This window comes from Budorcas taxicolor, chromosome 15 (assembly GCF_023091745.1).
Source record: "Budorcas taxicolor isolate Tak-1 chromosome 15, Takin1.1, whole genome shotgun sequence".
Lineage (NCBI taxonomy): Eukaryota > Metazoa > Chordata > Mammalia > Artiodactyla > Bovidae > Budorcas > Budorcas taxicolor.
In genome coordinates this window covers 68,588,831-68,604,839 of record NC_068924.1, presented here as the reverse complement: position 1 = coordinate 68,604,839, position 16,009 = coordinate 68,588,831, and positions in this window count along the sequence as shown.

Below are 16,009 nucleotides of genomic sequence, written 5' to 3'. Positions count from 1 at the left end.
AACCAGTCTGTTTTTCCATGAACAGTTCTAACTGTTACTTCTTGACCTACATACAGATTTCTCAGGAGACAAATAAAATGGTCTGATATTCCCATTTCTTCATGAATTTTCCACAAACAGTTTGTTATGGTACACACAGTCAATGGCTTTGGCATAGTCAGTAACGCAGAAGTAAATGTTTTCCTGGGACTCTCTTATTTTTTCAATGATCCAACGGATGTTGGCAACTTCATCTCTGGTTCCTCTGCCTTTTCTAAATCCAGCTTGAACATCTGGAAGTTCATGGTTTACATACTGTTGAAGCCTGGCTTGGAGAATTTTGAGCATTATTTTGCTACCCTGTGAAATGAGTGCCATTGTGTGGTAATTTGAGCATTCTTTGGCATTGCCTTTCTTTGGGATTGAAATGAAACCTGAAATTTGCTGGCGTATCAAGTGCAGCACTTTCACAGCATCATCTTTTAGGATTTGAAATAGCTCAACTAGAATGCCATCAGCTCCACTAGCTTTGTTCATAGTGACATTTCCTAAGGTCCACTTGACTTCACATTCCAGGATGTTTGGCTCTAGGTGAGTGATCACACCATCTTGGTTATTTGGGTCATTAAGATCTTTTTTGTACTTCCTGGTGGCTCAGATGGTAAAGCATCTACCTACAGTGCTAGAGACCCGGGTTCAATCCCTGGATCGGGAAGATCTCCTGGAGAAGGGAATGGCAACCCACTCCAGTATTCTTGCCTGGAAAATCCTATGGATGGAGGAGCCTGGTAGACTACAGTCCATGGGGTCACAAAGAATCGGACATGACTGAGTGACTTCACTTTCACTTTCTGTGTATTCTTGCCACCTCTTCTTAATATCTTCTGTTAGGTCCATACCGTTTCTGTCTTTTATTGTGCCCATCTTTGCATGACATGTTCCCTTGGTACCCCTAATTTTCTTGAAGAGATTTCTAGTCTTTCCCATTCGATTGTTTTCCTCTATTTCTTTGCATTGATGAAATGTTTGCACTGATTTCTTTGCACTGAGGATCAATGTTGTTTCATTGTGCAACAAACATTCCTAATATTTAACCCCACCATTGAATAGATTTACCCATGTATTCCAGGACATCTGGGGCAACTGCAGGCTCCCCTGACATGGCAGCCTGCCCTATAAAATTTCCAGCGTGGAGAAGCAGGGATGAGTGTATCTATGTGTAAATATCCCATCCTAAAGAGGAAAGTGAAAGAATGTGTTAAAGTACAACAGATAAAATCTGGCTGCCCAATTCACCAATCACATAAGTAATTCTAATGACCAAAAAAGGAGAGAGTAAGATGAGTAAAGAGAATTAAGTATAGCTAAGATAATGGAGGGGTTGTTTTTTTTTCACATGGAGAGATAAAGTAGAAATACAGAATAAGTATCCTTCCCTAATACTATTGAAAAATAGGAGACTCCTGCTAAGAAAAGGAAGGGCTCTTCAAAGTTTGCATGAGGATTTTGTTAACCTAGTGGAATACTAAGAGAATCCCTCCTGAGCAATGGAAGTAGCCACAGCATTGTGATGGAGACGCTTGCTCTAAGAATCAAGCCAGATTCTAAGCAGAAATTTTGCCAACTGCCTATTAGACATCATGTATTATCAGAAGCACAATGGACACGTGGTCTGTATTGTCATAGAGCAAATATGATAGACTGCCGGCATTTGTGGTTTTAGCTATTTTTAAAAAAACTCATTACATGCATATAGTAATTTTAAAATCTTTAGGCATACTCTTTAATCATTCTGTGAAGATGGTATGAAGGAAATAGTTTATCTAGGTAGTAAGTGAGCTTAGCTACTTTTCAGTAGACTTGTATCAATGGGAATTGTAATTATAATTTAATGTATCATCTGTCCGTTGCACGTATTTGTTGGTAAAAATAAAACCAAGGAAAGGGAATTTCTTGGAATTAAAGCGAAAAAATCATAAGCTTGAAGAAAAGTAAAATAATAGATTTAGTATAGGGCCATAAACCAAGACAAGTATCTGTGGAAGGTCTTAGCAGCAGTACCCACTTAATATTTTTAACTGGATGGTGCTTCTAGAATGAACAAATCCTGTTCCTTTCATATTGATATTTCTTCATCTGAGATTCAAGATCATGCAAGACAATTATTTATTTTGTTCATGCAATTTGGTCAGATATTAGTGATTTGTCCTGCCCTGGGTTATACAGGAATAGCAAAAGAATCCATACGGATTGGATAATTTTATCTTCAATGATGGAACAGTGGTCTTCTGGATTTGCCATTCCACCCAAAATACATATCATGGAGAATAATTAATCATGATTAATTTACAATAATCAAATATGAGATGGGGCTATCCTCCAGATGAAGGAGTTTATATTTAGTAATATTTATTACACACCACCTTACAGCACAAGGTGTGTATCACCTATTAACACGGGTAATTACAAAAATATATGTGCTATAGTGACATTTAGAAAGTTGATTATTAGCAAATGTCTCTTGGGTATATTCTTTAAAAATGTCAAGGGACTACCAGATTGATCAACCTTTTAACCTGACACTCAAAAGTTGTATTTCTGCAAATTTTATGTAAGCTTGAATGTATGACATCAAGTAGTTCCCCTAGAATTAAAAATCTTATGCTTAAAGAGAGAACAGAACAAGTAAGGACATATAAAAATGAAATTTACTGGGGTACCCAAACCTAAGAATCTTTCACAAACAAAAAACCTTTAAAGAGGGATAAAGAAGTCCTAGGTCAGTAAGGCTTCCTATTCCAGAAAGAAACAAATGCAAATCTTAATTTAGAATCCTAATTTAATACCTTGAGATTCTTCCAGATTAAGTTCAACCAAAGATGTACTCACTGTTGATATTTAGTAAATGTTAGTTGAAAAAAAGTGATTGAATGAATAATTAATATTCAATGTATTAGACAATTTTTCAAAATATACATGTTTAACCATCTGTTTTTAAATGAGTCAATACCAATTTTCTCCCCTTTCTCTATATCTTCAAAGCCTATATACATCAGGCTTTTAGCATGGTATTAGGAAACCAAAATGAAAAAACATAAAACAAAAAGACACAGGTAACTTAAGAGGAAACTACTATCCATCCCTGATAGATTTGTCTTAAAGAATTTATCTCAAAAGTTCAAGGCTACCTGATTCCTGGGCACCAATAAATCACAGCAACATAAAGTCAGATTATAGTGGTAGCATTCTAATTTTAATTTTATCTTGAGATTTGTGAAGTTTCTAATCAGATTTTGAGTCAGTTAGTAAAATGAATGGATATGAGTTCTGTAGGACTTTTGAGTATTTAGGGAAATTTTCCAAGAATCTTTTACAAAAACATATTAAAATCTTAGGGGAGATTAGAAAATCCAACAATTCCTTTGATTAACTACCACAGCTCTTCCCTATGTATTGAGTATAAACTCTGGCATGCAGACTTTTGTCCCATTTGGAAATGTTATTAAGAATTGGCCTACCAGTACTCATTTCTGATTTCTCCTTGCTAATAGAAGGACTGAGAATTATTGTCTTCTGAAAGGTGGTTATATGAACAGAGCAACAGATTAGAACAAGTAAATTTCCAAATAGCCTTGTCAGGTTTGTGATTCATATACAAAAAAGTAGATATCTACATGGGTTAAGTTACAGTGGCTGTTCCTTGATGATTGGCATTTTATTTAAGAACAGATAGAATTCCTCTTATTCCTGGAAATATATCTATAAATTACATTCCCATGTCTAAAATGTAATTTCAAGTGAAACCATATTATTGCCCCAATCTAAAGAGAACTAGAAGGATATTTGCTATTATCACATCCATGGGAATTTTTGGATAAAAAGTACACAGCCTTTTTTTTTTTTTTTTTCCAGTTTGGGTTGTCTCTTTGGGCAGTATTGATCGTGACTGAAATAGTTATTAGATCTGACTCACAGAATTCATGGTTATAGAAAAAGCATGCCCACATTCCCATGACTCAGGCCCTGGTTAACAAATCTTTACACTATAAATCGTATGTAGCCTTATTCAAGGAGATTTCAAGCCCTATGGGATGCCTCCTCCTAGCATCTTTAAATTAAAAATTGAGTTAAAACACCCAGTAGTGGCAAGAGTGTAGAGAAATAGTGTTTTATAAAATTGTTGATAGTGTAACTTGATGTCACTTTCTGGAGACGAACACGGCATGTTGTCAGAAGTCTTTAAAATGTGCCTGCCCCTGACCTGATATTTTCTTTTCTAAGACTTATCTTAAAGAAATCACTGAACAAATGAATATAGATATATGTACATGCATAATCTTTGCAGCAATATAAATAGGTGCAATCTATGGGAAACAACCCAAATGTCTGAAAAACAAAGGATTTATTATAATATGGCCTATTGATGTAATAAACCACTATTCAGTCATTAGCAATGATGCTGCTGCTCTGAATATATAGACATGAGACATATTCACAATACATTAGCAATTTAGAAATCTGATTACAGGAATTTATGCAAGAGTGACATCCATAATTATATGTTACATATATGTTATGTGCTGTATATATATATATATAGAATCTGAGTGATAGGATTATGGCTTATTTTTTTAATATATTGGTTTTTAATAGAAATAAATAGACATGTAAGTATACAATTTGAGAGAATAAAATAAATGGCAGATTAAGGGAAAAGTTCTTCAAAGGGTAAGACAAGACCCTCTACTTCTAGGAAAAACCATACACACATACTACCTGTTTATAATCCATACTGTTTTGACTCCAGAAGGGAGCCTTGAAAGGAAGTGAATCTGTGGATTTATCATGTTTCCCTAGAAATGGGGTTGAGCTGTGATTCCTATTGTCCTAGTTTATAAGTGGTAGCATCTCTTCACTGTTGCTGTATGTCAGATTTGAGGGATTGTGGCCACCAACAATATGATTAAAAAGCATGAGGGAGGGGAACTTAAAACTAAACAAAACCAGTTGTCATTTACAAATAGGATTAAATAGGACTGAGAGATACACCTCCCAGGGCTAGGGGACTGAAAAGAGGCATTGAGGATGGCTGAAAGAGGAAGGCAGCAATACACGTGCTAGGTAACAGGGTAAAGCCAAGATGACTCCTGCTGTGGAACTTACCTGATTCTCAGTGAAAGGAGGGCATGAGTGACAGTGAAGAAGATGACAAATTCACAATCCTTCAAGCTTGTAAAGTACACAAGAAAGGGCCCCCACTGAGTCCTGCTTGGGAGATCTTGAGCCCTTGTAGAACCACTATTCAATATTTGGAAGCAACTAAATGCTCGACTTCATGTCCTTTAAGCCCTCTCTCCTTTCATCCAGATTGTTGGCACTGCCCCTTCTAGAATATTGAAATATCGACCAAAAAGGAAAACCAAAAAATCTATAAGTTGACAGTGATGTTTCATTTGAGGAACTTACTGAGGACTATAGCCCAGGAATCAGCCTGTCAGGTAGCTCTGAGTAACTGTTCCAAAGAGGTAAAGGAGGAAGAGCATTCTACCGGAGATTTTCCTGGAAAAAATAAAATAAAAAATATATTTCATCATCCAGAGATTACTGCTAATCATAAAAATCAGATATCTCAAATAAATGATTTTCATGCTTTTCTGTGTATAGGAAGATGCAAGAGTCTGGGCTCATCAAAATTATCCCTTCGATATGCATTTTAACTATCTAAGACCAATATTCTATTTTTCTCCATTCGAATTTCCCTAAGGGTTCACCATTTGGGGGTGACTGCAGTGGCTGCTGGCTTGATGCAGGGCAACATTTGTTGTGTACAAGAAAGGGCAGGCAACATTTTTTGTCCACAAGAACCACTGTCATATTGCCTGCATGGAGTAGTTAGTGATCCTGAGGTAAAGAAAGTGTCTTTTGCAGTTAAGGCTAAGGCAGGAGCAGCCTTGTAAATCTAAGTTCACTGGAAATCACTTTCCACTTAGCATTCTTGGATGAAGCTGTGTTGGTGCCATGAAAGATTAGGAATTTCTCTGCTAAGAGGTTTTGAATGGGAACCTCTTATCTTATCATTACTATTAAAATAATGGCTGGTAACAGCAATGGAGGAATGACTTCCTGGAACCAAGTTCCTTCACAGGAATTATCTCAATGAATCTTCAAGCACCCTTTCTACCTTCATTTCAAAGATAGAGATATTGAGGGGGAGAGAAGTTAAGTAAGTGTTCAAGGCCATTCAAATAGAAAGGAGGTGAAGCTGGGACTAAAATCTAGGCTGTATGATTCAAATATTCTTAAACTTTGGCAGCTCTCCTGACTCTGTGTAGAACTGAACACATTACAATGTCTATTTATGGTGACTGTTGTTTGAAGCAACAGTGATAATTAACATTATTGCTGTTAATTAATAAATCAGACTGACATCAGATTTAACCAAGCCAGAGGCCCACAGGGCTCAGACTTCAGATGTTTCAGATATTCTTCTTCTTCTTTTAATAACAAAAGAGGGTGTCAACTACAAATTGGCACTTGCCAAGGGTACTTGCTGGGGGCTTCCAGGTGTAGCTCAGTGGTAAAGAATTCTCCTGGCAATGCAGGAGATGCAGGAGATTCCTGTTGGACCCCTGGATTGGGAAAAATCCCCTAGAGAAGGAAATGACAACCCACTCCACTATTCTTGCCTGGGAAATCCCATGGACAGAGGAGCCTTATGAGCTACAGTCCATGGGGTCACAAACAGTCAGACACGACTGATAGACTGAGCATACACACAGCATACACACACACACACACACACACACAAATATTAATAACATTATATGAAAGATCTCCATAGCTTTAAAACAGAAAGATGTCCAAAGCATATAGCATTGTATGGTAGTATCGTACCTGAAGGGGGAAAAGCACACTCTAAGGGTGGTATATTTGCGAAGTGGTAACTATTTGGGAAACAGAGGTGAAATGAAAATTACCTGTGAAGTCTCAGCTGTTCCACAGCATCTTTCAGCTAAGAATGCTTAAAAATAAAATACCCGAGAAGACAAGCTATTTGCGGTTAATTTATACATGATCTTATTTTCTCTGTGTGCCAGGTAAGATTTCCCTGCAAGGTTGCCACTGCCACGTGGAGCACTCACCCACTCACTCATTCATTCAGTAAATGTTTATTGCACATGTATATTAGGCCAGGGAGCTAGACACTGTGGTGACCCAGGTGAATTCAAGTTCTCCTCTGTGGAGGGGAGCAGGGACAGACCCGAGGAGCTTAATATCTTAATAGTATATGGTAGAGATGAGAGGAACAGATGCACATTAACATAAAGATATATATGCTTGCCCACATATACGCATATGCTTTCTTGCCACGCTGCAGGAGAGAAATATCAATCACACTGAAGATATTAACAGAATGTCTGGGCGGCTTCCGCCTTGATCACGGATTTCATGGATGAACTGAGTTTTGAAAAGTTTTGGGGAAAAGTGACAGTAAAGTATGGTGGCCCAGAGTATGGAGACATTTTCGATTTGGGCAGAAAGGATGACACAAAGGATTCCAAGAGTCCTCAGTGTCTTCAAAGAGTGTAACTTGAATTAGGCAATGGCGCAGGCGAACCAGTTTGGGAGGCTCAGATAGCAGCCTCGATGTGTGTGCTTTTCAGAGTATTTTTAAGTGGAGTCTAAACAAAAGGCAAAACAAGACACCCTCTCCAGATCCTTTCTTTAGACTCTAAAACCCTTTGTACATGAGATAATATGTAATGATTATACTTAACTCTAGTGAAAAAAAAAAGTAAACTGAAATCCGTTTCAAGGATGAATGTGTGCTAAGTCACTTCAGTTGTGTCCAACTCTTTGCGACCCTATGGACTGTAACTCACCAGGTTCCTCTGTCCATGGGATTTTCTCCAGGCAAGAACACTGCAGTGGGTTGCCATTTCTGTCTCTGGGGGATCTTCCTGACCCAAGGATCAAATCTCTCTCTCTTGTGTCTCCTGCCCTGGCAGATGGATTCTGTATCACTAGCCCCACCTGGGGAGCCCTCCTTTTCAAGGATTTTGGCTTTAAATCAAACTGGGGTGAAGCCCCAGCTTTGCAAATTACTTTTAAAACTTGAAACAGTTACTTATTTCTCTTGTCTTTGGATCCTCTATACGGCAGGGTTTTGCATGTAAGGAACTTAGCAAACTCGTAGACACACAGTACATGTTCGTTAAACATAAGCTAGGTTCCTACTATCAATAATACCTCTTTACTGTCTCATTGAAAATAAAGCACACACTAACTGATGCACAGTAATATGCAATTTGGGTTTTTCTTTAAAAATATGTATATTGAGATGTCACCATATCCTGGAAATTGTGGCAAACAATGTGGTACAAAGTAAACATTAAGAGAATAGAGTCCTACCTGCCAGGGCGTCGGCATCTATCAGAACATTTTTAACTAACTGCAATGACTAGCTGGGTCATGATTTGTCTTCTGATTTCTTCTTTACTTATCTATCAATTCCTAAGAAATTCAGGGCTCTATAGAGCATTTTTTGCTTATCAGAAAACATTTCAAAATGCCTCTAGCACACTGTACTATGGAAGCAGGTTTTCACTTTAAAAAATATGTCCTGGTTAACAAAATACTTTTACCTTCATAAGATATGATGCTCACAAGGGGGCTGGGAGGAAGCCCAGGGCTGGAGGGGATGAATGGAGGGGTGGAAAGCTGACTGGAGCAAACTGACATTTCAAGGAGTGAAGTGACTTGCCCACGCTAACAGAACTAGGGAGTCAGAAAGCAAGAATTTCTTCTTTCAGTTGCCTCTATATAGAATAAATGAGTCACCTGTTATTCCTTGGACTTCTGGGGGTGCCAGCCCTAAGGAAATGTGCGAGTCTCTGACACGTGTTTGTGAAATGTTCAATGTTCTTCTTTCACCAGTCTTTCTTTTCTCTTTTATTTTTTCTTTTCTCTAGTCAAATATAACTGTTGTTCCTGGGCTTCTGGGCAGTACTAAGATCACACTTCTGCTCCTTCCTTCTCCCTTTCCCTTTGGTCAAAAACACTTCATTCTGCCATAATAATAACTGGAATAAAGGATGCTACATCCACACAATGAAAAAGTATTTAGCCACAAAATGAATGAAGTTCTGCTATATTCTATGACATAGATGAAACTTGAAAACATTATACTGAGTGGAAAAAAACAGACATAAAAGATGACATATGGTATGATTCCATTTATATGAAATGTTGAATATGAATATGATATGGATATAGTTCGATATCAATTTGAATACAGATTAAGCAAATCTATAGAAACAGAAAGCTGATTAGTGGTTGCCAGAGGCAAGGGAGGAAGATGGGAATGACCTGACCACTAATGGGTAAGGAGGTTCTTGTTGAGGAGACAAAATGTTACAAATGAATCCTCTGTTTAAATGAGTGAATTGCATGGTATGTGGGTTATATCTCAATACAACTGTTAAAAAACAATAACAGGAATGGCCCAAATTATTATAACCATGTCATGTTGCATGGGATATTTTAGATGTCTCAACTTGGCATACATTAAGTTTGCATATTTATTTAACCCTCAAAATAACCCTCTGAGGCTGGTACCATTTTTATTTCCATTTTCTTCTCTCTCTCTCTCTCTTTTATGTTTATTTGCTTTTGGCTGCGCCTGACCTGGATTGCAGCATGCAGATCTTTAGGTGTGACACGCCAACTTTTAGTTGTGCCCTGTGGGATCTAGTTCTCTGACCAGGGGTCAAACCTGGACCCCCTGCATTGGGAGCATGGAATCTTGGCCACTGGACTACCAGGGAAGCCCCTCTGTTTTCTAATATGAACAAACTAAGAAAAATTAATCATCCAAGGTCACATAGTTAGCAAGTGGCAAAGTCAGGGTTTGAACTTAGGGAGTCTGACTTCAGAATTCTGCTCTTACCTACCTTGCTATTCACACACTTCTGACAACTTCCTCTGTTGTTTTATCCTCTATGATCTGAACACGTGGCAGCAGTTGCTGTGCCCAGATTGCAACTATACCCTTCCTTGCATTATTCATTTGATCTCTCCCTTCCCATTTATTTTCTCTCCACACTTTTGAGGTATAATTGGTAGACAATAACCTGGACATATTTGAAAAATGCAATATCATAAGCCTGGGCTTATGTAAACACTGTCAAATGATCACCACAATCATGATCATCAAGATAATAAGCTTATCTATCACCCTTTAATTTTCCTGATGTTCTCTTTTCTCCTCCTTGTATTCTGACTCTTCTCCTCCAACGCGCTCCCAAGCCATTCTTGATCTTTTTTCTGTCATTACAGATTCACTTTTATTTGCTGGAGTTTTATGTAAAAGGAATCATACAGTATGTAATTTTTAAATCCACATTCTTTTCATAATTATTCTCATATTTATTCACATCATTTTGTCTCAAAGTGAGTGAAAGTGAAGTCGCTCAGTCGTGTCCGACTCTTTGCAACCCCATGGACTGTAGCCTACCAGGCTCTTCTGTCCATGGGATTTTCCAGGCAATGAAAGTGAAAGTGAAAGTGAAGTCACTTAGTCATGAGTACAATAGTGTTGGAGTGGATTGCCATTTCCTTCTCCAAGGGATCTCCCCAACCCAGGGATCAAACCCGGGTCGCCCACATTGTAGACAGACGCTTTACCGTCTGAGCCACCAGGGAAGTCACATATTCTTATATTTATTCTCATTCTCATATTTATTCACATCATTTTGTCTCAAAAGTGCAGTGCTTCTTATTGGTGAGTAATATTCCATTATATATTTATACTGCAGTTTGCTTATTCATTCAGGTTTTGATGTGCATTTGGATTATTTCCAGTTTTTAGCTATTGCAATTAAAGATACTATGAACACTGGTTAACAAATCTTTGTATGGACACATGCTTTCATTTTTTTGCATAAATACTCAGTAGAGCGGTTGGATCTTATGGTACCAAACTCTCCTACCATTTTACAGTCCTACCAGCAGTGATTGATAGTTCTAGACCCCTCTCTTTCTTGCCAACACTTACTGATCTTAGTCATTTTAATAGGAGTGTAGTATCTCATGTTGGTTTTTAACTTGCATTTCCCTAATCACTAATGATGTTGAGCATCTTTTAACATGCTTACTTGGCATCTCTATGGCTTATGGTTTATTTGCCATTATTCTTGTTAGAGTTGTCTGTTTCCTTATTCAGTTTTGTGAGTTCTTTATGTATTCTGGTTATATCTTTTGTGAGATTTGTAAATATTGTCTTCCATTCTGTAGCTTATCTTTCCCTTATCTTTAAAAAAAAAAGTGTCTTTTTAAGAGTTGAAGCTTTTAACTCTGGTGAAGTCCTATTTATTAATTTTTTTTCTCTTATGGATCATGCATATTTTATCTAGCACATTTTTGCCAAAGTCAAGATCATGTAGTTTAAGGCATGGGTAAATCTAAGTACTCCATAGCTAGTATGTGAAATCTATCACAGTTAATCTCATAACTCTGTTCTCATCACTACTAGCATTTTTCTCAGGCAGTCTCTCCTACGTGGTGGCCAAGAAATCCCCAAACAACTATAGGTTTACATTATTTTGGCAGCCTCAATGGATCAAGTTCCTTCCTTATTGTCCTTGTAAAACATTTTGTGGTTGGCATGCCTTGAGAGACCTGCCTTCCCACAACCAATTCTTCTGATGGATTGGTCAAGTTATTTGCTGCACACTCAGTGGCCAAGTCATGTCCGACTCTCTGCAACTCTGTGAACTGCAGCCCATCAGGCTACTCTACCGCATAACTGTATGAGGTGGTCAAACCTATCTGAGTGTCTGAGCCTTAAGACCTGGAAAAAAGAATAATTAAAACATGGGGTGGCTCAGACGGTAAAGCGTCTGTCTACAGTGTGGGAGACCTGGATTCGATCCCTGGGTCAGGAAGATCCTCTGGAGAAGGAAATGGCAACCCACTCCAGTATTCTTGCCTGGAGAATCCCATAGACAGAGGAGCCTAGTAGGTTACAGTCCACGGGGTCGCAAAGAGTCGGACACGACTAAGTGACTTCACTTAAAATGTCTAAAATAACCAATGTCTACTACTTTAAATTTTTATGTCACCCAAATAATCTGGTTACACAGATATTGCCCAAATTTTAGACATTTAGGAATTGAGGCTTAAAGAGATAGAAGAGTGAATCAAGTTCACTGTTATAGACTCCTATGGCTGCTGTACCAAAGAACCACAAACTTTGTGGCTTAAAACAACACAAATATCTTATGTACAGATATGAGACTTGGACCACAACAAAGGCTGAGCACCACAGAATTGATGTTTTTGAACTGTGGGGCTGGAGAAAACTCTCAAGAGTCCTTTGGAGAGCAAGAAGATCAAAGCAGTCAATCCTAAAGGAAATCAACCCTGAATATTGGAAGGACTGATGCTGAAGCTAAAACGCCAATTCTTTGGCCACCTGATGCCATCAGTGCCGACTCATTGAAAAAGACCTTGATGCTGGGAAAGATTGAGGCAGGAGGAGAAAGGGGGGTGGCAGAGGACTAGATGGTCGTATGGCATCACCAACTCAATGGACATGAGTTTGAGCAAACTCTGGGAGACAGTGAAGGACAGGGAAGCCTGGCACGCCGTACTCCATGGGGTCGCAGGGAGTCAGACATGACTGAGCAATTGAACAACAACAAATGTTTCTAGAGCTCAGAAATCGAAACCCAGGCCCCAGGGGATACAATCTGGGTGTTAGCAAGGTATCTTTCCTTTTGGAGGCTCCAGGCAAGAGTTCATTTCCTGACTTTTTTTTTAGCTTCCAGTGGTCTTGACTTGTGGCCCCTTGTTCTTTCTTCAGAGATAGCAGTATAATATATTCACATCCCCCTCTCTGTTATTTTAACCTGCCTTACTCTTACTGGGGCCCTCCTGGATAATCCAATATCAACTCCTTGACTCATCCCGTCAGTGAGGTCCCATTTACCTCATGAGGCAACATATCCACAGGTTCTGGGGATTAGGATGTAGGACTCCTGAGCAGGGAGCGGGGCGGGTGGGTATCATTCAACCTAACACAGTCACAGTGCTGTTAAGTGGTTGTGTGGAACGGTAACCTTGAATTCATGTTTCCCACAGTGAAGATCAGTGTCTTTTCTACTTTATCACAAGTGTATCACATACCAGTGGCTGTGTATCAGTTTGTGTAGGTTTCAAATTCCTAGAGAGCAAAGAATTTCACCTACCATTTCACCTACCAAACTCTGTGCACACGTGTGTGTGTGTGTGTGTGTGTGTGCACATGTACGTGTGTTTGCCTGTGATGGGCAGGGGGAGGGGATACTTTGTTCTAAGACAACAGGAAGAGGCAGAAAAACAGGTCCCACTTCGCTTTGCACCTTGCATCATTCCACAGAGGCTGTTGACTCCTTGACCCTCCCTCTTGATTAATAAAGCAGTAATGTAAATTTGTTTGTACCTCCTTTATTTGATAAATTCTGTTTCTAGCAGAAGAATATGGATTCCATCAGTAGGCAAATTACTTAATAGTTTTCAAATGACAACTATAATTCTTTGTCAGCTGTTCGTACACGTGCAAAGAGAAACAGAGAACCAAGGCAGTTGTATGAATCATTTAAACAATAAACCTCTATTGGCTCAATTATCCGATTATTTGAACAAGCATCTGGATACAATTTTAAGTTTTTCTCTAACATTTTTTAGTTTGCTTGAACATTTGGAGGCGTTGCCTTGTAATCAATCATTTATTTCTTCAGTGCTCTAAATTCAATTTAACAAACATTTAACAAGCAAATAATCTATGTTGGAAATTATGTTCACTTCTACTGTGGATAAAAGGGCAAAAAAACCCAAAAAAACAAAGAATCTCATTCTCGTGGAGTTTTCAGTTCCAACAGGAGACTATTACAATTACACCAATGACTGTGTAATATGGCAGAATGATTGAGGAACAAAGATAAAGAGTAAAAGTGTTTAGGGAGAAAACTATAATTCAGTTAGGAAAATTTAGGTGAAATTTCTGCAGAAGTATTTGGGATGGGTTACAGTTTGCAAAGGAGACAGCATAGGAGAGTGTTATCAGTGAAAAGAGCCACAAAGCAAGGAGGCAGAAAAATGGAGGACTCATGTAGGGGGAACCACAAGTCCTCTGGTTAAGCTGAGAAGTAGGGAACATACAAGGAATTCCCAAGATCTAAGAGACTGTTTACCTCCAGCATCTAAGAATACCTAATTTATTCATTCTAATACCCTAGTTTTCAATATGTTTGTACTGAGAAGATGATCAGGAGACACATTGATTTCTAAAGTGGGAGTGGGAGGGATGGGGTGGGGGCGGAGAAGGGAGGGTGATACTGCCATCTAGTGGATAGAGGCCAGGGATGCTGCTAAACGTCCTGGAATGCATGGACCATCCCCCCACCAAAGAATCATCTGACCCCAAATGCCAAACTGTGCCACAGATAATAAACCTCACAATAACCTTATGAAGCTGTATTGCTTTTTCCTTACTTGACCGGATGAGGAGATGGAAGCATTTGAGAGTACACATCTTGCATGCGATCATTAAATGATAAATGGCAGACCAACATTAGGGTCCCAATCTAGAGAGTGAAGAATGTACATATAATCAAGAAGCTAATGAGAGTCTCTGAATGTGGGCATGTCAGTCACTGGAGCTGTAATTACATGACAATGCAGGTCAGATGCTTAGCCCAGGGCCTGACACATAGTAGGCACTCAGTAAACATTCCCTGCTGTTTTCAAGGACTAGTGGGGCTTTCAGAGTGGCATCAGCTGTGAGGGGGCTCCGCTGAAGGACAGGGAGGCCAGGTACTGAAAAATAGTCTGGGACCAGGGCAGGGTGTTCAGAGTCTGAATGGAGTGAAAGCAGGTGGTCTGTGCAGGAAGAAACACGTGTCAAAAGATGGTTACCCACAGGGAACTGGAACGCCTGGCAAATGAAGGAAAGTGTGGGTGTGTGTCGGGGGGAGTTTTGAAGGTGACTCTGATTTTGAACATGAGAAAGTAATTTTCACCTCACCACCATGAAGGGAACAGCTGCCGTGTTAGGAATGATGATACTTACTTAAAACAGACAAACTGAGACACAGAAAGGTAAAACAATTACTTCAAGGTCAATGGCATTTGAAGCTTTCTTTAGAAATATAGGGAGAAGAAAAGCTTGACCTTTTTAAAGATACAATAACTAAGTTTTTATAGGAGAGATAAGGACAAAATGACATTTCCTTTAATATGCTTCCAAAAAAAATTTTTTTTTAGTGTTTGTTTTGCTATGTACATATATATAGATGAAAGTAACTTTAACCTCTAGTCAGGCATTCTGGCTGAATGAGATACATAGAGATACCAAGACAGAGCTCCCCGGAGAGCATGGAGTGAGGTTCTGTTCTGGCTGAATGAGATACATAGAGATACCAAGAAAGAGCGCCCCAGAGAGCATGGAGTGAGGTTCTGTATTTGTATGTTGTTGCTGTCACATGTGCTGCATTATTATGGGAAAACCAACAAAACAGATACACGTGGCTGGCCAGGTAGCAATATGTGGGAGAGATGAGGGGACTCTGGGTTACTCAAAGCTGGGTAAAATATGTTTATTAACAATAGCAAATATCACTAATACTTAATGAGTGCTCATGAGATGCTAGTACCTGTGCTGACTATTCCTTATACATTATTTCAATTTAATCCTCATAATTCTGGGAAATAGATGTGACCAGTTATCGAAGACATCTCTGAGGTTCAAGAGGTTACTGACTTACCCAAGATCACACAGCTAGGAAGTAGTGAAGCCAATATTCAAATTCCCTGGTGGTTCAGAGAGTAAAGAATCTGCCTGCAATGCAAGAGAGAGCCAGGTTCGATCCGTGGGGTCAGGAGGATACCCTGGAGAAGGGAATGGCAACTCACTCCAGTATTCTTGCCTGGACAATTCCATGGAAAGAATTCCATGTGACAGAGTCGGACATAACTGAGCAACTAACAC